This window comes from Peromyscus maniculatus, chromosome 4 (genome assembly GCF_049852395.1).
Source record: "Peromyscus maniculatus bairdii isolate BWxNUB_F1_BW_parent chromosome 4, HU_Pman_BW_mat_3.1, whole genome shotgun sequence".
Lineage (NCBI taxonomy): Eukaryota > Metazoa > Chordata > Mammalia > Rodentia > Cricetidae > Peromyscus > Peromyscus maniculatus.
The window spans coordinates 56953472-56981105 of record NC_134855.1 but is presented as its reverse complement, the minus strand read 5'-3'; the positions used below and the strand labels follow the sequence as shown (position 1 = coordinate 56981105).

The 27634-nt window shown below is 38.9% G+C and overlaps 1 long non-coding RNA gene across 6 annotated transcripts in view; it reads right to left on the bottom strand.

Annotated features, from left to right (window-relative positions):
* The window catches only part of LOC143272908 (uncharacterized), a 92599-nt gene extending 76336 nt beyond the window's left edge, over positions 1–16263 (bottom strand). Inside the window, exons 1-3 of one of the 6 annotated variants that reach the window (XR_013050552.1) lie at positions 16027–16263; positions 8382–8511; positions 6005–6149 (exon numbers count right to left, since the gene is read on the bottom strand). This is a non-coding gene — a long non-coding RNA (uncharacterized LOC143272908). The remainder of the gene's footprint in view (positions 1–6004; positions 6150–8381; positions 8512–16026) is intronic. The other 5 variants (XR_013050550.1, XR_013050554.1, XR_013050551.1 and 2 more) reach the window with 5 other exon arrangements.
* Between the last annotated feature and the right edge of the window lie 11371 nt (positions 16264–27634).

The window sequence follows — 27634 nt, the reverse complement described above, 5'->3', positions numbered from 1 at the left end:
TGGAGATAGGATATAAAAGTAAAGCAAAGAGAACCCTGGAGAAATAACAAACAAGGGAAGAAAAATGAGGCCAGACGACTCATTGTGTGTGCTGGGGCAATGGTTCTCAAACGGTGGGCCGTGACCCCTCTGGGGATAGCCTCAAGCATCACAGTAGAAGAGGGGAAGGCTCAAACAATTGCACGTGCAAACAGCAGAGGGCTTATCTCTCTCCTTTTTTTTTTTTTTTTTTTTTTTTAAGGCGATTGTAGTCATCTGTTCTAGCACATTCTTCACTACCCTGGCAGCTCTTTGAGCTGACTGGAAGCAAGCTGGAAATCACCGGCTGAGAAACAGCTCTGAGATGCATGGGATGTGCGCATGTCCGTCTTGCCTTTCTGGCGCTGGGTTCTGGTTTCGGAGCCGGTGACTGAGCACGGGGCAGGTGTCCGGCAGCTGGCTCTTGTCTTCTCTCGTTTTTAGAGTCTGTTGCCGGCATCACTATTGTCTTTGCATGCTCAGTTTCCTCATTCTGACAGGTGGTTTCTAGAATATTTTCCAGCTGTGGGAGGGATGCTAGGAGCGGGGATTCACCTTTATTGGCATGTCCTGAAGTGGGCCATCCCACCCCTCACACCGTGCTTTCACAGTCCAGTGCCTCGTCACCTTTGCAGGAAAGAGCTTTGCACCAAAGCTCTGGAAATTGGGGAGTTGTCTTCAGACACCCAAGGGTAATAGGACAGCTGAAAGTCAGATTTGCATCGTATGCCCCTAGCTGCCATTCTAGAATGCTCTTTAACATTTTGACTGCCCAAAATTGTCTATATAGGGCTAACTAGAAGGATTTTTAGGGTACTAGAATTTGTTTTGAAAAGGCCAGTTTCCCCCTTTGTAGCTGTCAGTCACTCTATCCTATGTTCTCCTCTCCTGCAACTCATGTTTATTTAAATATTTCCTCAAAAACACGTTTCCATATCTGAAAAGCAGGAAGCATTATTTTAAGGATTCAAGAATTCCCTTGAATCAGGTGAATAAATGTGTTTATACCTGCTTTTTAGAAAAGTCATATTACACACACACACACACACACTCACACACTCAGGCCCTTCCAAATTAGAGTGCAGTCTTGCAAACTTTCATGAGCAAAACCAAAACAGCTGCTTTGCGAAAGTGCTCCGTTGCAAGGAGCATCTGTTTGTTACTTAGATAGTTGTAGATCCTCCATCTCACCCAGAAGTAGTTACATGGGCTGCCTCTAGGCATCCATGGCAGCCTCAAATATTCTTATGTGGAGATGTAACCAGCAACACCTACTCTTTGCCAACGGATCTGTATGGCTATATAAATGTAAAGTTATTGAAATTAAGTAGAATTAAAAAACGAATTTGTCTGTTATACTACTCCTACTCCGAAGACTCAATAGCTACAAGAGAGGTATCATAGTGGCCCTTTTATCTTAGAGATAACTGACAGCTGTCTAATCTCCCACTCAATGGGGTGGGAGGGACTCATGCCTAGCACTCTAAACCTAGCCAGCTAACCATGGCTGAAGCGATGATATGCACAGTAGTGAACCGATTACCACCATTTTTCTGTACCAACATAATTTCTAATTGTACTATAAATACCCTTATACCCACAGATAAGTTTAGCTCTCACCAATTGTCAAAGATTTTTGTTCTTTCTACAACAAATGGGGACTATGGCAAAGATCCACTATTGGTCAAAACAAAGAGAATAAATGACCATGAGGTACCTCGGCCCAATTAATACATCTACAGTGTAATCATAGACCTAAAGTGCAGGTACAGTCAGGGAAGAGGGAGTGGGAAGAGTTTAAAAGCCAGAGGTCAAGGAAGCCTCCTGTGGCTCTGTGCCTTCTAGACAGGGAAGCTATACCCATGAAATCCCACAAATGCGATTGCCTAACCAAGAGCTGTAAATGATAGTAGTGGACTTGCCAATGTAGGTGGGAGAAATCTCACAAGGTTCCCCCCTTAAATGAAGAACTACAGGCAGTCAATGGCTGCCAGGAAAGATAATCTTTTTTTTTTTTTCCAGGGATGAGCCTACCTGATCTCAAGTGGTCAGCCATAAACACGTTAAAAACAAGCAACACCAAATGGACTCAATAGGTCACATATAAACACATAATTACCCAGTAAATAAAGAAAAGGTCATAAATTTGAGAGGAGTCAAGGGAAAAGGGGGAGTTGGATAGGAAAAAAAGGTGGACATGATGTGAATACAGTACTCCTGCGAATTCTCACAAAATAAAATAATCAAAATTAGAAAAAGAAGAGTCCAAGAAAGAACTCCCGAGTTTTCAGTTTTGGAGAGGACTTGGGAAGAGTTGTAAATGTAAAGATCTTCATAGACATAGTAACATTCTATAAGTATCTGTATGTGCTGCTATTATTTCCATTCAGTTCTATCTCCTTATCATATATCAATCTCACCCTCTGTAGGGAGTGAGTGAGATCTTGATGGAACGTGTGTTGTTGATATGAGCATGACCATGTCAAGGACCCCAATGCCTCAGCCTCATGGGCGTGGCAAAGTCTCCCCTTGATGAAGCCCACAGGAATGGCAAAGCTTTCCTCTGTTCCAAGGGAATATGTTCACAGTGTGAGCAGAAAATGTTCACCACAGTTTCTTCACTTAGATATCTACTGCCTAAAGACTGCTCCCTAGAGTCCGCTCGTACCCAGATTACTGAGACCTGCCTCCTTGTTCAGTGATATATAGTAACTGCCTCCTTGTCTATCTGTAGTCAATAACCCTGTCTCCACGTTCAGTGTTATAGTAACTGCTTCCTTGTCTATCTGTAGTCAATAACCCTGCCTCCACGTTCAGTGTTATATAGTAACTGCTTCCTTGTCTATCTGTAGGTAATAACCCTGTCTCCTCATTCAGCAGCATATAATACCCCTGCTTCCCTGTTCAACTGTACAAACCAAATACACTGAGTTGCTGAGGTGCTGTGGCTTCTCCATTAGAGAACCCAGACCACCCCACCCCAGCTTTTCTACATCTCTGTATCTGTCATGTCTTTTCTTCATTTTCTTACTGCCCCAGTTAGGTCAATCCCTGGAGCTCCTTTATTTCTTCTCTTACTTTATTTTTTCCCTCCTTCCCCTTTCTTCCCTTCCCTTCCTTCCTCCCTCCCTCCCTCCCTCCCTCCCTCCCTCCCTCCCTCCCTTCCTGCCTTCCTTCCTTCCTTTCTTTCTTCCTCTTTTCTTCTTCCTTTCTCCTTGAGCTACATGTCCAGTCCTCTTTTTACTTCATATTCTAAGACAAGATCACACTAATTTCCTCAAGTTGGTCTTGAACTTGCAATTTTCTTGTCACTGCCTTCAAGGATTACAGGTCTGTGATCCTACCAGACCTGGGAGGATTTTATGAATATAGAATCACACTGGTATTCAATTTGTTTGGCTTTCTTCAAAATGGTCTCCTGGCTATTTTAATGTGTTTACTCTACATACGAGCTTTGACTTGCCTAGAAAATTCATGCATTTTAAAAATTGATATTACATATTTGCATTTGAAGTACTTTTCCATATTCTAAAGTGAGATTTTCTTCAAAGAAACTTTGGTTATAACACCAATGTTACAATTTTAGTTTTATAAAATTAAATCAATAAGCATACTTCCGCTATGAAATTGTCATTTTCAGTATCAAAATCATATAATTTACATTAATAATATTCATTCAAATGATCACAAATATAAAGGTATAAACTATTTTAAATTTTATGAATGAAAATTCTATGATTATGAAACTTATCTGAGACATTTAGACTAAATACATCTAAAATAATCATATATATGTATATGTATGTCTATCAAACACTTTGTGTTTTGAAGTAACATGAGTCACATTTGCAGTCATACACAGTTTCAGGAAGAGGGTATGCTTGGCTTCCCTGGTGCTACATCAAGCAGAAAAAAAGATGCACAATGCTTTCTACTTACTCTGGCTGAAAAGTTTGTTGGTGATGGGAATGAATACTGCAACCCCAAATGAACTACCATTACCTGAACCCCAAAACGCTGGGCTTCAGTACAGCCTCATCGCAGTTATTGTTCAGCTGGGGACACATTCTTGGGACAGCCAGTCACTGTCTGCACCTCCTTCTCTGCTGTGCGAATGAATAACATGCCAACTCTATCTCTGAGACTTGCCAGGGCAATAAGATGAGCAAACATCCTCAGTAATGCACAGATAGCATGGGAATATTTTGCCAATGGTGCCTAGAAATAACTCCAAAAGCTGGCCTCACAAATCTCTAAGACTTCAAACAAAAAGACAGTTTAATCACATATCACCTCTTTTTTTGTAGATCGCTCTTCTGTATTATTCATCTGTACTTGCTCTAGCTCAAAATGGGTTCTAACTGTCCCTTGACCTCCAAGCAACATAGTATTTTAGTTTAACAATAACTGTGCAATCCAGACACGATGACTCATGACAATAATCACAGCACTTAGGAGGCTGAGGAGGGAGGATTGCTATGGGTTTGAGGCTAGCTTAGGCTACACAGTGAGTTCTAGACCTGCCTGAGATACAGTGTCACACCCTATCACTAAAGCAATTAATTAAAAAAGTAGTGCTGCCATGAAGATTATATTTGGAGGAAACTAACTGCTTTAGCTATTGTTATGTACAAAGAAAAGTTCACAGAGAGACTTTGGAAGGACAAAATCTTACAAAACGTGTTGCTTTCATGCTTAGCACTTCCTATTTTCATGTAACTTTTTCTCATGGGACTCACTTACTTCCGCTTCTACTATGAGTGGTTAAAAGCACCAAGAAAACTTTCAAGTGAGCCATTTCTTATTTTGCCCAAATGAGCTTACACCTTGCCAATCTCACTTCTGACTTGGTAAGGTCAGTTATGAGGGAAGCTTCACTAATGGTGGTTTTGAGTCTGAGAGAAGGTAGGGTTTGCTTTGTTTCCTAGAATTGTTGCTTTGAGATTCCCCGGGCATTTCAACTGGGGATTTCTGAGTGACCCAGATCCTGGGAATAAGGTCACAGAGGCTCGTGAAGCACGTAACTTGTGTTGGTTCCTTTTAGTGCTGCATCCTCCTGCCTCTGTCTCAACTTTCCCATTTGCTATGACTCAGCTTCTCCTTTTACTGCATCCTTTGGTCACAATGACATTTATGAGAGAGTGCCATGAAGAAGAATTATTACTCACTTCATAGCTGTGAAATTTAAGGCATGTAGCTATTATACCACTGTCCAAGGAGGTGGATCTGGGCCTCTCTAATACCAGAGCTGCTCTTCTGAGAGCCCTTTACCTATTTCTTCCAGCCTTATTCAGGCCCTTCCAGTTTAGAACTTGTTTACCTTAACATTAAGCTAGACTAGATTCAGGATGACTACCTTCCAAGTCACTACACGTTTTTCCAAGGCCCTACTAATAAATCCTCCCCATGTCCTGCCTGGAACTTGTCTGCCTTTGCCCTGTGGTAGCTGGCTTTTACGTTAACTTGACACAAACTAGAGTCATCTGAAAGGAGGGAACCTCAATTAAGAAAATGCCTCCATAAAATCAGGCTGTAGGCAAGCTTATCAGGCATTTTCTTAGTGATTGATGTAGAAGAGTCCAGTCTATTGTGGGTGGGGCCGCCCCTAGGCTAGTGGTTCTAGGTTCTATAAGAGAGCAGGCTGAGCAAGCCATGAGGAGCAAGTCAGTAAGCAGCACCCTGTCATGGCTTCTCTATTAGCTCCTGTCTCCAGGTTCCTGGCCTCTTTGAGTTCCTGCCTTGACTTCCTTCAATGTTCACCACTTTAGTTGGAGGTGTGAACCTGGGAGATCAGGGCCTAAAAGTAAGGTGGACTAAAGTTTCATGCAATAGCCAACTTTATTCAGAGCATCAAACAATTCATACTTGAGGGTTAAGAAGAATCATGAGTAAGGCGTTCAATGGAAGGACAACCCACATGTGGCAAAAACCCTGTTTTGCCATTTAGACATATGAATAACAACAACTGAAGTAAACTCTCTCCTACCTGCTACACCTGGGAGGAGCATGAGAACACATTCCAAGAACAATTCTGTGTTCTGAGGAAAGTGAGGTCACAGACTCTTGTCTTGTTTTCTTGGAATTGTCTCACAAGCACTCAGTATTCTCATATGGCTCAGTTCCTGGTGACACTGCAATGATGGACAGTGATGTAGAAGTGTAAGCCAAATAAAGTTTTTCCTTCCTAAATTGTTCTAGGTCATGGCGTTATATCACAGCAATAGTAACCCTAACTAAGGCACACTCTGAGTGGGAGTTAGAATCACTTTTATAACTCCTAAGCCTTACAGATGCCTGGGTTATACCTCAGATCAATGATATGAGATTATCCTGGGGTAGGGATTGAAACTTCTCTATTGTGATTTCATCCAGGATCAAGGATGACAAGTGTATATCCACAAGCATATTAATCATCTGTCAAAACAGTGACTTAGGATGGGATCAACCCGAATAATTTGTGTCCTTACAAATCCCTCTCTAATAATTCCATACACTGGTATTATCACTTATTATCACCTTGTCCTTTCTATTTAACTGTTGAATAAGTATTTGAGTGTTTATTGAGGGCTTGTTACATGGGAACCCAATGCTCATGCCTGTTGTATATGCAATCTTCTCTCCTCAGTTTATAGAAATCACCCTCAGAGAGTGGGTCACATCTAATATTACCCCATCAATCAAAACATGCCTATTGCAATTGAAGCTCATATCTGAATCTGATGTCATTTTGTTGGATGACTCCAATTCTGTATTTTATCCTTATCTCCATCAATTTTTCATCAAATATTTATTAATTTTTATTATATGGAACTTATTTTGATAAATCCCATCCACAGTTGCTGTAGTTTAAGAAGAATCTTTATCTTTTGGTACAGATATTCATTTGCTTTTTTAAATGGGCTTCTGCTTTTATTTCATTTTTTCCTATTTTTTTTCTTGACAGTTTCCTACATTTATACAATGCCTTTTAGTGATTTCACCACCGCCCCCGTTTCTCTCTTTTACCCCTCCCTCTTGTTGAAATCTTTCTTCTGAACAAGTCCCCTCCTCCTCTGATGTTTTCATTTGTATGTGACTCTGAGTTTATAGCTACTTCCGAGTGTGGGTGGGAGGTACTTTACTGGAGTATCAACAACTTACCTTCTTGAAAACATTCTAAAACCGTTGCAAAGAAAACTCCATTGCTCGTACTAGAGGCACTTCTCATTCAAATGTCACTGATGTCACATAAAATGTTCTGGAGGCTTAGTTGTAAGAAGGCTTAATAGTCCACAGAAGGAGTCTGACTGAACGTGGTTAAACTGAATACGTTAGATTTCTAAAGACTATTTTGAAACACTACACTGCCCCAGATGAGGATTTCATGGTAACTGGCTGAACACCAACTTCTCCCTCCTCATCTTGCATTTCATGACTTGTTTAAAGAGGAAAAAAGCAAAGGTTTCAGTTACCAAGTAAACAGGCTAAAAATGTACATCCTGTGAAAGCTGCAGAGAATGCGAATCCACAGGAGTCTGAAGACTCAGAAAGGGCAGAGGACTCACAGTCGTTCTACAAACACCTTTGTTCCCCCAGATCGGCTCCTTCCGTCCCTTAGAAGCTTTCCCTCCTGTCCAGTTTCCCTTCCTTCAATAATCATTCCCCTTTATTTTGATGGCCTGTGACTCATTTCTGAATCTTAGCTGTGGACAAATCTTAAATGTATCTAAAATAAAGACATTCATAGAAGAAAATGAAAATAATAAAACGTCCCTTATAAATTTGTCTTCATCCAGTATCCCATGCTTCCTATGTATCTTTGACCTTCCTAATTCAGTGGGAAACGCTCTCTTAGCCTCCGCACTCTGAATCACAAAGTCTCCCAAAATAAAGTCATCTATTTTTTCTTTTTTTTTAGTTTTTCAAGACAAGGTTTCTCTGTGTAGCTTTGCTCCTTTCCTGGATCTCTGTAGCCCAGGCTGGCCTCGAACTCACAGAGATCTGCCTGGCCCTGCCTCCCGAGTGCTGGGTTTAAAGGCGTGCGCCACCACAGCCCAGCTAAGTCCATCTTATTTTAAAGAGCACCTAATGTCTAATAAACTAGGTACTTATTCCCCAGAGCAAGGCTAATACCGTATTCACATTTTAATCCACAGGCATTTACTTGGCATCTAATGTGTGCTTTGTAAGACTTTTCTGCTCAGTAAGGTTGCCTAGAATAGGATGAACGAGTGGTTTGCAAGGTCACATGTTTGTATTTTATTTGGAGAAATAATAAAACTTGCAATAGTTGATGTAAATTTGGCACAAACTTGCTCACACCTGTCAAGGAAATATAAAATGAAAAATCCTGTCTGATCATATTCAAGTGGATTAATACCGACCTTTGTTGACACCCACGTCGCTGCCTGAACACAATCTTTGAAGTAAGGAAATGTGTGACTTTACTTTCTTTGTGCTTAGTTTTGTCAACAGTTAGAGGTCATGTTCCTGAAGATAAGGAGGCACACCACACTGCAGAGATATAGATAGACATATATATATATATACTCAGAATTGATACAACTGTTTCAAACTGTCACCGTAGCGCCGCAGACCACAAGCTGCCTCCACTAGCGAGCAACTGAAGTATTTTAAGCAATTCTCTCACACAATAGGTTTTTGTTGTTCACAGTTAAGATGTGGACTGAGGGTCAAGGGTACTGAGAGCAATGAGTGGCAACCTTTTATGCTTCTCACCTGATGGTTTTCCTCTCTTTCCTCTCAGCTATTCAGAGGGCTCTGGGGTAAAACCACTGTACTGTGAGCATTGAATCTGCAAAGTGTGAGTGACCCTGGGGCACAGACAATAGAGGCTCACACTTCACACTGGGACCTTAATCAGCATTTTAATTGTTTAGCAGGCAGGTATTTAATTAAGACGCTGATGCTTCCTAGTTTAACCCACAGCACTAGCCCCTGAAACTCACCCTGAATAATCAGCATGATTACTATCATTTGGGGGAAAGGAGCAAAGGGCTCTCTCTCTCAAGATGTTCTCTCTCTTTTAAGGTGCATCTCTGCTGCTGTGGTTTAATTTAAAGGCAAAAAAAAAAATTACCAGGATTTGTTTTTGAAGCTTATAGGACTGTGATGAAAAGAATATAATATTTGAGGTCAGAATAACCCATTGTAGATGTCACTTAGGAGCCGTTTGGCCCTGGATGGTTTCTCTATTGTCTCTAATGTTCTCTTTCTCCAATAAAATTAAGGGAAGGGACATGCACCACATATTCTGTGTGTGGGGTGGGAGCGAGGTGACAGGCCACTCTATGGATGCTGTGGATATCAGCTTGTTCCTTCGGTGTCTCCAAAGAAACACTAAGTTTATTTATTTTAGAGCAACTTATTTTTAAATTATTCTTGAAGAAGACTACATAATTTAAATTATGTAGTCTTAACTTAAAGTAAGATCTGTGGCACTTTTATGGCTCTTCACTTTCTGAAATAGCATAGAGGATGATCTCAATTAGTTTAAAATGTAACTCAGGAGCCCACAGTGGGCCAGTGAGATTCCTTAATAGCAAAGGCACTTGCAAAACCACTGGCGACCTGAGTTTAATTCCCATGGAGGTGAGGGAGAAAACCAACTCCTGCCAGTGGTCTCCTGACTTTCCTACACACCATGACACATGCGCACCCATATACATGCACATATAGGCATGTGCTTACACACAAACACACACACAAAGTAAATAAATATAAAAAGTAAGAATTTAAGTCAAACAACAGCTTATATTCTATTGTTCAATGTTTAGTGTAAGATGAAAACAGGAAAAAATATAGAATAAACATGTTTTATCCATTTAAACTGTTTCCCAAGACAGGTTGTATAGCTCAGTGATAGAGTTATTTGCCTATTATCTGCAAGGCCCTGGTTCTGAACCCCAGTACTTCAAAAACAAAAATAAAAAAAAAAATGACAAAAAAATTGTCAATCAGTCATTAAACATATTTTGCCAGGTGGCATAATGAGCCTTCAGTTGTGGCTCATGTGCTTTTCCTGAGCTTGTGAGAAAAAGACATCTAAAATTCAGAACTAGATTTCTAAAAAAAAGAAAAGGAAAGAAAAGGAAGGAAGGAAGAACGGAGGGAGGGAGGGAGGGAAGGAGGGAGAAGAAAAACCTAAGAGCTGGAAGACAACGGCAAAGCTGCATTCCTACAGAGCAGTAGAACCTGAAGATCTGCAGCTAGGTTCGCACACTCACAAATTACACCTTTAACGGGCAGGAGTGCTGAAGGACAAGGTTCAAAGACTCACAACAATTACATCACAGAAAGCAGCCTGCCCCTCGGGGCTAGCCTAGCCCTTATGACAGCAATGATGCCAGTCAAAAATAACAAAAGTCTAATTTATGCAACACTGAGAAGGGCCGCTGTTTGGGACTGACTGCCTTTCTTGGTGGCTGCCTGATTCTCTGCAGCCATGACCTCAGAAGAACTGCCGGGAAGATGGGACTCCATGAGGGAAACCGCAAAGGTAATTCCCGCCCCCGCACCCCCCCCCACCCTCGTGGCCCCTGACTTAATAAATAAGACCTGCTCAGATGGGACTACATACATTTGTTAGTCGTACTGAATGGTCTGACTCATCTTTGCATCTTCCCGGACAGTCATTAAATGCTGTGTACTCATGGAAGCACTTCCCAACTCTTAATTCTGCAGTCTTTCGAGTCTCAGTCTCACCCCTTAGCTGATTGACATGAAGGTGAGCCACTTACCTTCCGCTCCAAATTGGGTATCATTCTAGAACCTACCAATGGAGGCTTTCCAGGATAGTGATCTGAGTCAATAATTTTGTAAACTACCTAGAAAACCGTCTATCTATAGGAGGTACTTCCATGAGATTTCTTAAATAAAAAGAACACACCTCCAAAAACAGCACCAAGATATTCAGAAAAATTAACTATAACTACAACTTATGCCAAAATCTAAACCTTCAGCTAGACAACAACCAAGGCTTTAAAGACTAAAATATTGCTTTAACAGTTATTAAATAATTGTCTAAATGTATACATGAGTAGTATACCATTAAATATATAAATTTGTAAATCACATCTACTATATATTACTTATTATGTATTTTATTTAACCTATTAATGTGTAAATGTCACTGTTCAATACCACACTGTTGTGTTGAAAGTTGCAAGATCTAATTGAATGCATGTCTATTTCCACTCTGCTTATATATAAACATATATAAAACACGAAAATTCAGATATTTCAATTTACTGCCTTTTCCATATATAAACATAGTTTTTACACACCTATACTATTTCTGTCCAACAGTAATTAATTAAAGCTACGATTGACTTAAATCATCTAAATTATATTATTTTCAAGTAATAAAAAACATGGTTTCAGAAAACAGTCTGTACAAAATAGTCACTGATCTAAACAGTCTACATACAAAGAACCAAAATTACAACATGGGCTCAGCCAGAAATAATTTCATTTTTGATTTTCATATTTTTTTTAAACTTTTGGTAATGAGAAATATTTCCTTCACAATAGAAACTAGAGCTTTCATGTCATATACATATAAAGCTCAACATTCCTATTCTTGTTGGCAATCAGGAGTGCCTTGGAGCTGGTCAGCTGATGCAGATTTCTCTGCAAAGCAGCTTCATGCTTATGTTGGCAGACCTCCTGGGGGAGATTGCAGTAACTATATTTAATGCACTGTAAGGCACTTTGCTATTTGTGTAATGTTAATATAGATTTGAAGCTAGACTATGCCTAGAAAGAGTAAAAAACATAATCATGACCTAAGGACCAATGGAACAAACAAAATATCAAAGAAATGACTATTTTAATAGATGGAGACCACTAGAGAAAACCACAACTAACCAAAAGGCAGTTATGGAGCCCACTCACAATGGATACATCTCCAAACACTCCTGCATCTAAGACTCAGAGAATAATGTGGAAGATGGAGCTGAAAGATTGCAAGAGCAAGAGAATCAGGGAGTTTGCTGTGGGGTTGTTTCTCCTTGTAATACCAGAAGCTATACCCATAACCTCTCACAAACATGAGCTGCCCAAACAGGAGCTGAACAAGGATGACACCAATGGACATGTCAAACTAGATGGAGAAAGCCTCAATCCTGCACAAAGAACTACAGGCAACTGAAGAAAGCTGGGGACAGGAGAGGTGTTCTTCCCCAGGGAAAGAACCAATTGGTTGCCTAGTGCCAAATGATCAGTCCGGAAAACATACATACAAATAATCTTATTTAGACCAAAAAGGTTATATTAAAGAGGCCCATGAATTTTAAAGAGATCAGAGGGGGGGGTATATGGGAAGGTTTGGAAGAAGAAAGGAGAAGGGACAAATGTTATTATATTATAATCTCAATTTTTAAATGTCTCAAAAATGTAAGAATTAAAAAGAAATCATACCAAGTAACCAGCGGTAGTGATTACCCATTTTTAGTTATTGATTTTATCGACTGTTTGGCTCAGCAAATCATGCTGACTTCTTAAAGCCCATGAGGCCATATGCCTGAGGACTGCACAGCAAAGAGTCTTCTCTAGGACAATGGTGGGGTCATGAAGGTGAGAGCACTGATGAACTGTCTTCTCCTCCTTTGGGTGTTGCATGAGATCAATCAGCCCCAGGGGGGCACACTGATGCTATCTTAGTCTCACTTTGAGTCAATGTTCAGTTTAGTTTCTCTAGAGTGGGAGTCATGTCTGTTTCATCTTTATATGTGCCCAGGACATTTATCATACACTGTATACTAGATGAAAATATAACTCAAATGAGAGAAATTGAGACTCTAAATACACAGTTCATACACATACACACACACACACACACACACACACACACACACACGTGTTTGTGCCACACGTCATGTATGGAAACCAGAGAACAATTTGTGGGAGTTAGTTTTCCCCTTCAACTATGTGTCCTGGATGATGAACTCAGGTCATCAGTCTTAGTCATAAGTGCTCCCCCCCACCCCCCACACCGAGCCATCACACTAGCAACAGTAAAGAAAACAAAAATTTAAAAAGAAAATGCCAAGCGATGGAGATGTATTTTAGTGACGGCCATGCTAATTGATATTCTAAATGCATGCTGTGGAATTATTTTCTTAATATAGGGAAGAATTTTTACACTTAAAATATATTTGTGGCATCATTTTCAAACTCTGACAGGAAGTGCTTTTTGAGAATTATTTGCCCCTTGATTTAAATAAACACACTATTTCTTAAACACACACAGTGGGTAAACAACTTCAATTTTTTTTTCTGGTACTTATTTCCTTTCCTAAACTAAAGTGGCTCTCTGGGTATCACAGCTGTCTAACATCGGATTAGAACTCCAAGAATCCGAATGTGAAAATGGCATGTCTTGGGAAATTCATCAAGTTCAATGCCCAATTCAGATGTGGCTTACTGAGGGCTTTGTGTGTATGTTCTACATGTGGACGCTTAGCTACAACCTGCAAGGATGTAATCTTTCTACGCTCAACTGACACATTCAAAGCTGAAAATAAATACCAAACAGTTTGATAACAAGGCACAGAATACAGTTCCCTTTGAGTATAGTAATATTGAGTAGAGTAAATAGTAATACTGATTATAGTAATGACTTCATTATATGGACACCCATAAAGTTGTACAATAATTTTATTTTCAACAATTAAGAAATTAATAAAGTGAACCAGTGGAAATTGAATCAGGCTGAAATGGCAACAAGATGGAAATGGAGCAGAAAATTTTGAGACACCGTTAGATGATGGACTGGACAAGTCTTATCAGCAGTCCTTGAGATGAAGCAAAGGAGAAAATAAAGGTGATGGGTCCCACGCTTGACTTCATAGGTGGATACTGATGCCATCTACTGAGATCAGGAGCACAAGAAGAAGAAGGCATTAGGAGCTAAGGAAGAAGACTGGGAAGACAGTGTCATTTGAGACGTCTCTGAGGTGTGTGTGGACATCTAAGTAAGGACAGACATTAAACAGGATATCATTAATCTGGCAAGGAAATGGATTGAAGGTAATATATCTGAAATATTAGCATATAGGAAGCCAATCAAGCCCTGACTAGGCAGAAGGTCACTAAAAGACAAAGCAGACCAAGGAGAGGAAAAGCCCCGAGAAAATGATTCCCTATATCACTCAGTTTGTTAAGAGGTATTATCTCGTTGAAACATTGTAAGACTTCAAATGTGTGCCTTGATAGCGTTGGGTGGCGGCGTTTCAACAACAGCAAGCAGCTAGCAGGGCTGTAATTAATTTTGCTTTCTAAACCCTTCGAACATCCTTTTGTTACACTGTGGTTTCCTTAAGTTACCACATGCTACCTTCTCGAGCAGATAGGGCTGGCTGGTTTCATTTTATGCCACACAAACAAGCATGTGGCATGAGGTTCAGTCTTTTAAACCACACAGCCCATTGTATATGCACGTTTTAGCAAAAGTATAGACTTGTATTCACACAATTCAATTAGAATTATGGAAGTTATCTAGTTTTTTTGTAGATAAAATCATTCAGAAAAAGATTAATATCTGTTTTGATATTGTTCATTGACCTAATTTCTGTACAGTTTTTCTAGAACAACCAGCAAAGAATAATTAATTTGAGCTTTGGTCTTTTTTTTCTTTTATTCGTGAGGTCTGTGTGTGTGAGAGAGATTGTGTGGTGTATGAGTACACAGGAGAGAATTTTATTATTCTCATCTTATTCCCTGTTAACAAGATCTTTCATGCTAGCCTGGCAGTTAGCAATACTCAACAAACTCCTTGTATCCAGTCCTAAGTTGCTGGTGTTATGGGCCCACATGGCCACACCTAGTTTTTACTTGGTTATTGAGGATCTGAACTCAGATCCTTATCCTAGAGCAGCAGGCATTTTTACACACTGAACTATTTCTCCAGACTCCCGTCTTTGTTTCTAATCCTTGATTATCAAAAACTCTGCGTTCAAGAGCTCAATAATCTCTGTTCTCTGTCTGTTCCCTATCAGTTACAAAAGTTCTGCTGACTTTACACCACCTAGAACTTCACAAAAGTAGCAACATTTGTATGCCTGTGTCATGATGATCTTGTTAAACTAAACCACTAAATAATAAATAAATAAAGCCAACCTAGCCAGGCATAGTATTATTACATATAATTTTAAACTGTTTTCTGTGGCCAGAAGCATTAGAACAGCTGCAAAATACCATTAAAAGTTTAGGCTGGCCAGGCAGTACTCTGGAGGCAGAGTCAGGCACATCTTTGTGAGTTTGAGACCAGCCTGGTCTACAAAGTGAGTTCCAGGGCTGTTACACTGTTTATTGAAACCGTGTCTCAATAAACCAAAAAAAAAAAAAAAAAAAAAAAAAAAAAGTTCAAGGTTGCTTTCTTTTGGTAAAATATAATGAAAGTTTAAGAAATGTAAGTTATCTCAGATCTAACTTATCAACCTATTCCCAGTGACTGTAGGTAGGGCTCCAATTTTAAGCCCTAAGTACCCTCTCAAGGCCTTTTGAAAATTTCTAATCCAGTACAAATTTCACATATAGAGAACTAATCTCATCTGTGTTCTCATATGTTATGACATTCTCTGTTGTGAAGTTACTGAGTCTTCTTCCTCAGCTACAATATCTTAAATGCTATGACTTATTGTGGGCCTATTCTGAAGTGACAACCATTGTTGCTAGGGAAGAAACTACATTTAGTGTGCTAATATAGATAGGATTCATGCCTATACTATATGGTGTTCTACAGATGCCTGTGGATCCAAAAGAAACCGAAATGTCGTACACTGTCAGGCTGTTTAAGGCAAGAACTGAGTCACGGAGTCTTAGACTCTTGTTATGTTTAGAAATCAAATTGGAATCCATTTGTAGTATCTTGTTGAATATGTTTCTGTTAAAAATGTGAAGATTGATGAAATGTCCAAAAATGTGTTAAATATAGAGATATCCAGACTCAGAAAAGTTCTGGGAAAACAAATCCTTAATTGGGTACAAATAAAGGGGTCAACTTACTTTTTATGTTGAAGAGCAGTATTTTTTCCCATAAGAAACAAGAGAAAACCCCACTCTCCCCATATTCCAAATGGTTTGGCTTATTTCACTGAGCACGAATCCTCTGTTGTGGGATTGAATGGGACTTGGTGAACAGTGGTGGCAACTGTTATGGGGTCGGAAGCTCCAGGATTTTCAACCAGGTCTAGTGTTATGGAATTTGCCTAAATTCTATTCTGTTAGAGCATAAGGAAATATTCTCTCTTCCTTATGTGTAGAGTAATTTTAGAATTAAAACTCTACATACATTTTCTACAGATGAGCTAATCTATCACAAAGATTCAACCTCTTGCTTCCCAGAGAAGCAATGGCACTACATTTGCTGCATTGTGATTTTTCAATCTACTTTTCTATGTTCTTGTGTGTTAGGAGCTCAGCAAGTATATGAAGTGTGGAGAGATCCAGTCCCATGTACCTTCCTAAACATGTAAAAAGGCACCAAGCTAGCAAGAGGCAAGAATAATTATATGCAGATAAGTGTACTAAAAAATAGACTAAATGGATAATGGCAGTATTAAGTTAGAAAGTGAAATCAGAAAGGTTATGCAAATAGATTAGAGAATGTATAAGCAACAAAACCAATCAGAGTTACAGTTAAATATATTATTTACAGTTGTGAAATTTGGGCATTACTTAGTTTTTAGCAACTTGATCCAGTTTCTTTCTCTGTGAGAGGTAAATTATATATGTCTACTTTTGAAGATGATGTGAAGACAGAGAGTGTATATAAAGTGCTTAATATAAAATGTGCATAGTAAAGCTTCAATAAATGGTAAGAAAACACCATTAACCTTAGAAGTGATGTTTGTAAGTAGTATCATTATTTCCCATTCCTTGTTATTAAAAATGGAAGAACGGGAATTTTGTTCTAAAATATTTACATAACACCCTGATTTATATTACCTCTTCCCCTTGATCACACTTTAGTAACAAATACATGGTTCTGGAGGAATTGTTAAGACAGTGTACTGCTCTCACAGAGGACCAGAGTGTGGTTGTCAGCATTCATGGTGACTGCCTTACAATGGCCTGTAACTCAGCTCCTAGGGATCCAGCATTTTCTTCTGCTCTCCATGGTATACACACACACACACACACACACACACACACACACACACACACACACACACAATTAAAAATAAAAATATACTTGCACGTAAAACAAAAATAAATAAATTTAAAAAAATAAAAATATACTCTTTTTTAAACAAAGACAATGGTATCTGATCCTTTTGCAAAGGACCAGAGTTTGGTTTCTAACACCCATGTTGAACAACACACAACTACCTGTAACTCCAGCTCCAGGGGATCTTTCTCTTCCAGCCTCCATGCACAGCAGGCACACACACACACACACACACACACACACACACACACACACACACACGCAGGCAAAATAGTCATCCATAAAAGACAAAAATAAATAAAATACACTAAAACAGATCCATTGACAGCATTGAAAAGAACAGTGGATATCATCACCACATGATGGTTTTCTACAACTCCCCGTAAATTGGAAAGTAAGTGGATTAGCATGGTGCATGAACAGTAAAGACACGATGCTTCTGAAGCTGTAGGTGAGCAGCTATGGGAAAAGAAGGTACTTTATGCCTAGAATCTCAAAAGCTCCAAATTTGGTGTTGAGACCAGGGAGTCAGAGATCATACAATAACGAGAAGAAATTGGAAATATAAGCACAGACAGAAACAGTCAGGTGGCATTTCATACTGAAAACTGAAAACATGACTATTACTTATTATGGATAATAAAATGGGCATGATTGGAGAATAGGTGTTGTTAATAAAAAGCAAAAGTGGCAAGAAGAGTTTTCCAAAGACAAAAACCACTATTTTCTCTCTTATATTTAGTTACGATATACACTGCCTATAATTTTAACTGTAACAATTTTTCAAAAACTCTATTTTTTAAAAAATCTCAGTTTATTCACTTCCACCATTTCCTACTATTATTTGCTTTTTCACCTCTCTTAAATAATCATTCTGTTGTCATACAGTGTCAAGAATATCACTTTCAAATATCAGGCATCCTATAGTAATTGATTTCTTGAAGGATATCTTTATTAATTTCTATTTCATAGCATCCCTTTTTCTCTTGAGATGAAGCATTTTTTAATTTTCCTTTGTACTTTGAGTCAGTACACATTAAAACATATACAATTAGGTAATACATTATTTTAAAGATATAAAATGAACTAAACATTACGTTTTCACCAGCCCATATTCCCTGAATATTGCTAGTCTTACCTTAGCAATTAATGGTTTTCTTCTATAAGCTGCTAATTGCTTTAGGCTCCTGTTTTATTGCTAAGCATAGGCAAAATAGCTTGGAAAATATTCAGAAACATCATCAAAGGTCTGTAGAAATCAATTTATTGATTAATAGTCATCATTTTTGTTTCCATGAAAGCATAATTCATCACTAGTAATAAGTCAAGTTTGGAATTATAACCAGTAGATATTTGTTTTCTTTATTACTATAATGACCTAAGGTGGAAGTAAAAATACTTGTTCAACTGTTACTTCTCTTCTTAATTCTGTAGATACCTATTCACAGCCACCATATAATAATGAATTGGAATTCCAGAACTAAAGCATAGCTGTAAGAAGATTTCTAAGGAATAAATGTCCTGTAACAAAGATCAAGAACAATAAGAAGCAGGAAGAGAAAGAGGGGGAGGAGGAGGAGGAGGAGGAGGAGGAGGAGGAGGAGGAGGAGGAGGAGGAGGAGGAGGAGGAGGAGGAGGAAGTAGGGTCAGGAGATGGGGAAGGGCAGGAGGAAGGCAAGGCAGTGAGAAGGATGAGGAGGAGAAGAAGTAACTTGAACATAGTTTTTTTTTTCTTATCTTTCCCCAGCATAAAGAAATAAAGATTAATGTTACATAAATATAGATTAAAATAGAAAGTGTAGAGAAATTTCAGTCAATACACGTATGATATTGATTTGTGCAATAGTCTAGCTTTTCTTTTTCTAATAGATCATTTTTTGCAGAGTCTGTACAGCCAGAAGTGATGATGCCTAAAGGGAAAGAAGAGAGATTACTCTCTAGTTTAAAGTATAGAAAAGGGATGGACAGGCGCTCTGCATTAATCAGAGTTCATGGAAAGAAAGAAAAAACATGGTATGAATAAAATTCTCCTTTTTGTCCCCAGGTATGTATTATGGTCTACATAAGTAAAAAATAACAAATAAAATTTCTATCATAGCACCTTAAACAAGTGTGTATGATTAGATGAGCCCAAACTGTTAACTAAATGGTAGAGTGAGCTTGAATGAATAAGAAAATCTAGTTCTGTTCTCCGGGTCTCTAAGATCCTTTCCTGCTCTACATGTATTCCTGCTCACGGCATGTCACCCACACTAGCCATGCTCAGGCCCATGATTTTCATGGGACCCTACTCTGTCCACTGTTTCTTCTCCTAATCTCATTGCAGAACAGAATTCCTCTTGTCCTTGGCCATGATGACTTGTTTGTGGTAAGGAATGGAACCAAAATCAGTACTCCTCAAGATTCTTTGACAAAGGTATCATCAAAGAAATTCTGTTGAAGCAGTAATCTAGTTAATTTTTATCAATAAGAAATTGGGACTCAGATATCAGGGTAAGAACCTGAAAGATGATTTCAGAAATACTAAGAAACCACGTAAAATTGCAAAGCTTTACAGAACGGCTCATTATAAAGGCAAACTTAAATATGTAGAGAAATATACCATATTTCTGTGGCTAAAACATGCCAGATTGCTACTATTCTCATTTGCTCGACATTAATCTGTGCATATCATTCATTTTGAGTATCCCTCATCCAAATCTGAAATGTTCAGTTTATTTGAAAAATTAAATACATAAGAATAGTTTAGATGAAACAGATGGGCTGAATTTAGGTGACAAAATAAAGCTATAAAAGTAATAGACAAGCTACACGAATAAGTATCAGCTAAATCTTGAGATGCTTTGTAATTTGGCTCCAATGTTTTATAACGCATAAGAAAAATAATAATGTGTAAGAACAGAGGTTTTCTGTTTCTAATTTTTAGAAACAGGGTCTCATTGTCTGGACCAGGTTGGCCTATAACTCAACATGCATCCAAGACTAGGTTCAAAGTCTTGATTTCCCTGCAGAGTGCTTAGATTATGTGAGAACTCATGATTACAACTAAGGTCATGAAATGTGTTTTCTACTATGTTGTTGGTAGTGTGAGTTAACTCAAGTTTTTTTGGAGGACAAGACTTTCTCAAGTGCAAATTTCAAAAACTATTTTAAACTATTGAAAGGCCCACAAAGAAAGAAGTAGTTAAACAAGTTAAATTCTAGCAAAATGAATACTAAATACTAACCAAATGAGAACTCCATGATTTTATATGAAAAATTCTTCCATGGGAGGCATAAATTACAGAAAAAAATTATGAGACCATATATGCAATCAAGTCACATGTCAGTTATAATTTGGTGCTTATCATGTGCAAGCTTCCAAAGTATGCATACACATGAGCAAGCTCAGCCTCTCATAAACATGTTTGCAGATGCACAAAACTTACACTTTTCTGGAACAGGACCACCGGAGGAGAGAGTGAATAGAGGAAGAGGTGTAATGACGAACAGTTCTAGAAAAGAATGAGGTCCCTTATAGCTAGACACAAACATTGCTTGAACAAAAGGTAGCAAAAATATCAGTATCATTTTCAGGAAAATGTAATAAAGTTATTTCCATTTTTAAAGAAAAATAGAAATATACTGTGCTTTCGAAGCCCTGGAATACATTCTTTATCAGTTTATGTGAGCTATTTTATCAAATAAGAATGGTTCCTTCTTCATCTTCATATCTCATATAATTTTTCCACATGACCAATAACTATTGAGTGATGGCTAAACAGAATGACAAAATACTTTATCCCAAAACTGTTGAAGGCTAGGCTACAAGATGGCTTGTGCTTCAGTTGTTTCCACTATAGACAACAGAATTCAAATTGTTTCTGTGTTTAAAAAACTTGTGTCTAAAGAGCCACTAGAAATCCCTAGAAAGGGACAAAGTCATGTCTTAAATTCAGTTTTAAGATTTGCCAAGAATAACTGCCAGAGAAATATTTATCAGCCAAGGGCTGGCTTTTTTCCTTCCTGTGTTGCTATTGACATAAATAGAAAGATTGTCCCATTCAGCCACACAGGATCAAATAACTCAAGAGGTTCTTTCTCGCATATATGGGACTGAGAATTGTCCAAATGTCAGGGCCCCGTGTTTCAAGGACCCTCCCTAGTAAAGCCTTCAATGTCTTTTGAAAAGAAACAGCAAATGCTTTCAAGCAGCATGACACTAAGATCACAAAAATACGAGGATTTGAAAAATCACAAATATAGACATTTAAAAGATTCAATATTTGACACAAATTCACCCTCCAGAAAGTATCCTTGCTGTGGAAGTGTGTGTTAAACAACAAACAGAAATGTTTTCTCAATGCTCCTGCAGTAATATGTTGTAGAATTCAAAGTCAATCGAGTCCAACTTGGGACAGGGATACTTTTGTAAGAGTATATTTTCTTTATATGCAACAAGATGTTCATTAATTTCTGAAAAGCTGTTATTTGGATCAAAATTCATGTATTTAGTAAACAATTAAAGAAAATTAGGTCAACTCAAGTCTTTAATACTAAATTCTGCTGATTGCAAAGTGAGAAGAATTGCAAGACTGAATATTTACACCTAGCCTTCCTTCTTAACACTGGATAAGTGCAGCCAAAGGGCTGGCCATGTGCCTCAGTGGTAGGTTATTTGTCCAGCATGCACAAGACCCTGGGTTTGATCATCATCATTAAAAACAAAGCAAAAAGCCAAAAAACAAAGCAAAACAGAAAACCCACTGCTTGCTAAATGACCCACAGAAATGTAGCATTGGGTCAATAGTTCACCTAAGTAAAATGTCTGGAAGTAAAATTCTAAATGTCACATCAAAACATTGCCATGCCTTATAAAAGGTTTATATTATGCAAAAGGTTCAAAATGAATTAGAAATTAAGCAAAGTCTTTGGGTCCCAGTATTGATTTTAAATAGATACGTAGGGAGTAGGTGAGATGGGTCAGCAGGGAAATGTGCTTTCTGTACAATTCAGACAAGCTGAGTTCAGTCTCTGAATCCCCCAGTAGAAGGAAAGAACCAGATTTCCAACCTGACCTTTGACCTATACATGTCTCTACAGTTGCAAATGCATGCGTACACACACACACACACACACACACACACACACACACACTTACTTGCTTGGTTAATTATTCTAATATTTTATGTTCTGTGTATATCTGTTTATGGAAAAATTATTGTGCCTTATTATTATGTTTCAAATGTATGCTATCAAAATCAGCCACCTTTTATTGACTATTAGCACCAGGTTGGGCAACATATATTCAAGCCCTCAGGGGTTGTTGGTGCCTGTGACCAAGTGCCCCAGAAACTTCAGACCTGTGTGTCTCTAATCTGCCAGCTAGGAATCCAGGCCAGTAGAGCTGTGTATGCAGGAAAAACAGGCCAAATGCCGGCAGTGGTGTGGTGATGGACATGTGTGGGTTATTCTGTGGTTCTGAAAGGGGGAAGATAAGAGTGATTTGCAAAAAGCAAAAACTATCTCTAAATGTTTCTGAGAATTGCATTGGGTCTTTAAGATTTTTGTGATTATAAGTACCTAGCAGTTTGACAAAAACAGATTCCTAGCAAAAAAAGTTTGTCCTACTCTAATTCAGATCCAGTAGACCAAACAGAGCTACAATTTGTAGACCAAATAGAGTTCTAGGATGGCTATGACAGCCTCATGATGGGGGAGTTCCTCAGTTTTTAATCTTCCACCATTGCATTTTGCCAACACAGTTTGGTAACTATGCATTCAGTACTGAATGAAGAAAACAGGAGTAAATAATTCTTACATTGCCTACCTAAATGAAAAGAATAATCTCACTCTACCATGTGAATGGCTTCCCCCATCCCTCCCAAGCTACACTGCACTAGATCCAAAATTAATTAGAAGAGGAAACTAGAAACCCTGCCTTGTGTTTTGAGGAGACAGCTTAGCGGATAAACGTGCTTGCTCTGAAAGTGTGAGGAGCTGGGTTGGGAGTCGCAGCATCCATGTAAAAGGCCAAGGCACTGAGCCACACTCTGAAGTCCTAGTGCTGGGTGTGTGTGTGTGTGTGTGTGTGTGTGTGTGTGTGTGTGTGTGCTGGAATCATGCAGATTCTGACACTCATTACCCAGCAAGGCTTATTGAGAACTCTGTCTCAAAAAGTAAGGTGGGGAGTACTATACTATAAAAAGACTCCCCAATTCAACTTCAGGTCGCCACACATGCTCACACGAGCAAGCATGTCCTCATACACATAAAAGCATGCACTGCATGTGTGCACAAGCTCATACACACATGCATGCACAAATAATAACAATAATAATCTGGAAAAGAGACATTCTACATTGGGAACCTGCTCACTTGATGCCCATCAGACCTGACACTCAACTTCAAGCTGCTGTGAACACGAAGGGCACTCTATGACATGGACCTTAACCAGGAGTTGGGTTTTTTGCAGTGCTCCTCCCTTGAAATTGGATCTGACAGTGAACAGGAGAAGATGGCTCCTCCACTTCCTGCCAGTGGTCAGTGTAAACGTGACTGTGCATTCTTGGAGCACTACCCAGCAGACAGGTGGTTCTCTCCATTTTTGTTCAGAGTTCATCTTTCGATGAGCTGAGAAGACACAAGGATAAGTGGCAGCAAATGCATGGGCTGGTGTTCAAGGAATTAGTTGGAGTCAAGGATTCATCGATTCCATTGCCTTGCCTTTGCTCTCTGGAGTTAGGAACTTGAGACTCAGGTGCCCTTGTCCATCAAGTCATGACATCATTATACCTCAAAACTGCCAGTGGAGTTTTTGCTATGGCCTGTTTCCCATTTCCACAGAGAAGTAAAGGCAGTTCTTCAAATATCAACCATAAAGGCTGTCAATTTAGACCACTTTTCTCAGCCTAGTTATTAATAGGTGGGAAACAAGAGAAGGCAGCTTTTAACCTAGCTGCCATTCCAATCACAGTTGGAATGACACAGTGCCACTCTATACACGTAATTCGGTAGGCACAGCTAGCAAGCCTCTCTAGCAATTACTTTTACTGCTATAAAAGTAAATCTGTAAAGGTCTGAACAGGACAAGTCCAAACCACTGTCATTCTCTCACTGGATGTCAAGGCAACTGCTTTCTTAGTCCCCATACGATCCACTTTAAATCGAACTTTTAAGCCTCTCCAAAACAACTTCTCTATATCATTTGCTACTTGCATGGATTTTGCTCAAATGACCATCTCTTGTCTAATCCATCACAACGGTCTCCTAAGTTACACCAGGCCTGTCTTTGATCAAGACGCCACACCACTGCTTGAGTGTTATTTTTAAGAGCCAAATCTAACCATGCTTCTCTTCCTAGAATCCTTTAGAGTCTCTTAAAAGGTGAAAAAGAAGAAATCCTAACTGCTTAGATTTTTAACAGAAGGCCTTATTATTTTATTTTATACTTTTGATATTATTATTACATTTCTTCCTTTGGAATCCTCCATATATCCCTCCATGCTCTCCTTCAGTTATATGCCTTCTCCTTGTTACTAATTGTTACAAGATCATTTTAAGTCTTGCATCAGTATCCCCCCACCAGCGTCCTCTCTGACCAGTCTCCTTCATTCCCCTATTCCAGGAACCATTAGAATACACTCAGTAGACAATTAGCATTTGTTGGAGTGACAGATGAGTTATCAAACACTGACACACAGAAAGGTTCAGGGTTGTATTAAGTGACTGTCACTAGCAAGGACTGTGGCTTCTGATCAATATGTTCTATTTTCTAAGTCTATAACACCATGAAAGAGGCATGTGACTGTATTACTTTTTATATACTACACCATGAACTCACAGGTCAAGAACTGTGTGGTCTTTTGGGGGGAGGGGGGAATCCCTTTCTCTTTTTCATAAGAGAGACTGTAAATCTTGGTGAGAATATAGCCAGGGTGTGGATTGACTTACAAAGTTGCTCCAGTATTCATATTCTCTGTTGATACTGCCTCCTAACTCTCCTTCCTTTGCTGTGCACATATATTCAACATGTGTGCCCTGACTCAACTTGCAAATGCCTTCCCTATAGGCTATCTCATGGAAATTACCAGCTTTCTAGTGAAGCCTGGGAGTTGAGATGTGGGCTCCAAGCAACGGTGTGTTGCCCTACCACGATCCCTCATGTCTTTGACAATTTGCAATTCTATAAATCACAACATAAACATAATTTCAAAATAATTTTATTCCTAGGTCTTAACTCTCCTAGGGAGTTGTGCTGTTTAATGCATTTAATAAATCATTAAATAAACAAAACGAAGTAGACTATGATATAAATAGACATGAAAGGCTTTCCCTGGATGGAATTTGTGTGTATAAATGGGCCAAGAGACTTTACTGGGGGGAAGGAAGCCACCACGTCTCAAGGGGGAAGAGATGTGACCTATGAATAGCTGCATAAGGATCAAGGTTAAAGTTGCTCCTACTTCCTTGGTCGCTTGATACAACCAGTTACTCTTGCCTTCCTTTACTCTGACGAGTAGAACTTTTTCATGTCACACTCTGAACAGTCTCCTTATAGAGCAATAATATTTCAAGTTCTTGCAGGTTCAAAACACAGAACCATGACTTCTTTCTCAAAGCTGTAAAGGTTTCACTGGTTTTCTGCTCTTTCCAATATCATCTAATACTTTATACCCTCATAATAAATTAAATACAATCCCTGTCCTTAACTTCAAAGCTGATATGTAATGGAAATTAAGCTTGTACTGCTTCCCTTTTAACTTCCTACTACCTTTCAGTTCTCCAGGACTTCATGGATAGGAGTTAAAGACATCACCAATTATGTCAATAGTAACATGAATGTTCTAAATATCACTCTTAACTAATATTTTTAAAAAAATATTTTCTTCAGCACCTTTTGGTAAAAACAAAGTTGATAAAGTAATTGTGAAAAAAGGATAAAATTATGTTTTCTAACCATGTAGACAACTAATTATGTTTTTGTATCCTTAGTGGAGGGAGGAAGGGGCACAGAGGGATGGAGGGAGAGAGAGGGAGGGAGAGAAGGAGGGAAGTGGGGAGAAAGACTTTCTAAGTCAATGTTTCCCTGCTGCTCTTGTACTCAAATTGAAAGATCTACTACTGGCTTAAATATAAACTTGTCCTCCGAAAGCTGCCTAACAGCAACTAACTTCTTATTTGAGAACATAGACACAGGAGAGATTGGGTTAGACTGTTCCACCTCTAAGTGGCCCTAACCTGCAGCATTCTTGGATTGTGATATGCTTTTTGTACACCAAGGAGTTCCTTCATCCTCCTAGGGTGATTTCCATTCCCACCAAAGGAAATTAGTTTTTTCTGTGCATGAACATCAAGGAGCATAGTACCTTCCTCTCATTCAGAAACAAAAGCCCAGCCCCGGTAATTATCCCCATGCTCATTACAAGCACACCTTGAGAATGCAGATCTGAACCTTTCCTTTCTCATTGGTAAGAAGACTAGTTATCTAGAGAAAAAGAATTAACTGGGCTTTTAAAGTAATGAAAATTTACTTGCTTATAACAGTGACATCTAATATTTTATAGCACTTATAGTTAAAAGGCTCAGTGCTTTCAAAAAATGTAATCTTTAGCCTTGCATAATGGCTGATGTCCATAAGCCAAGCACTCAGCAGGCTGAAGTATGAGGATTGCTATCAGTATAAAGCCAGCCTGGGCTACAGAGCCATGGCTACAGCATGAGTGCCCACCTTGAAAAATAAGAACAAACACGTGCTGTAAGTAACCTTCAATATGGACTAGGATTAAGTTCCTTCCACATACGAACATGATAGAACCAACGTGTCCAGAGCCACAGACTCTCTGCCCAAGAACAGAGAGAGCCTGGTACTCCTCACTCTGCAATGAAATCAAACTGGCTTGAACTGGCCAAGATGAAAGAATAAGAGATCGTGGGATTCTCAGCCATAAAAGAAACGTATGTACTATATAAGCTTCTCAAGGCTCAAGGGCCATTGAGGAAGGAGGCAGAAAGAGTAGAACTGGGAGGGGCTAAATAAAAGGAGGCGATGTCTTCTAGAAACAACAGGGCAACTGCATATAAGAAGTCAAAACGGTTGTAGTCAAAGACCTGTGCAAGCCCAATATCAAATATCAAAAATGGAGAGGAGAGTGGACGCAAAGTTCCTCCCTAGTCCAGAAGCTGTTGCCTATTGATAGCTACTAGGGGTAGGAGAGTCATTTTCTCTCAGTATATAGCACCTGGTAAGTTAACCATGTGCTAACGGAAGGCCACACACCCAAGAATATTTAGACAGTACAAATTGGTCTTGTTGCATTTAACTTTTTAAAAAAATTATACAAAGTCAAGTGTGCATGTGTGTGTGTGTGTGAGTGTATGAGTGTGTGTGTATGTATGCTACACACACATGTGCCACACAGTACATGTGTAGAAGTCAGAGGACAACTTGCAAGAGTTGGTTCT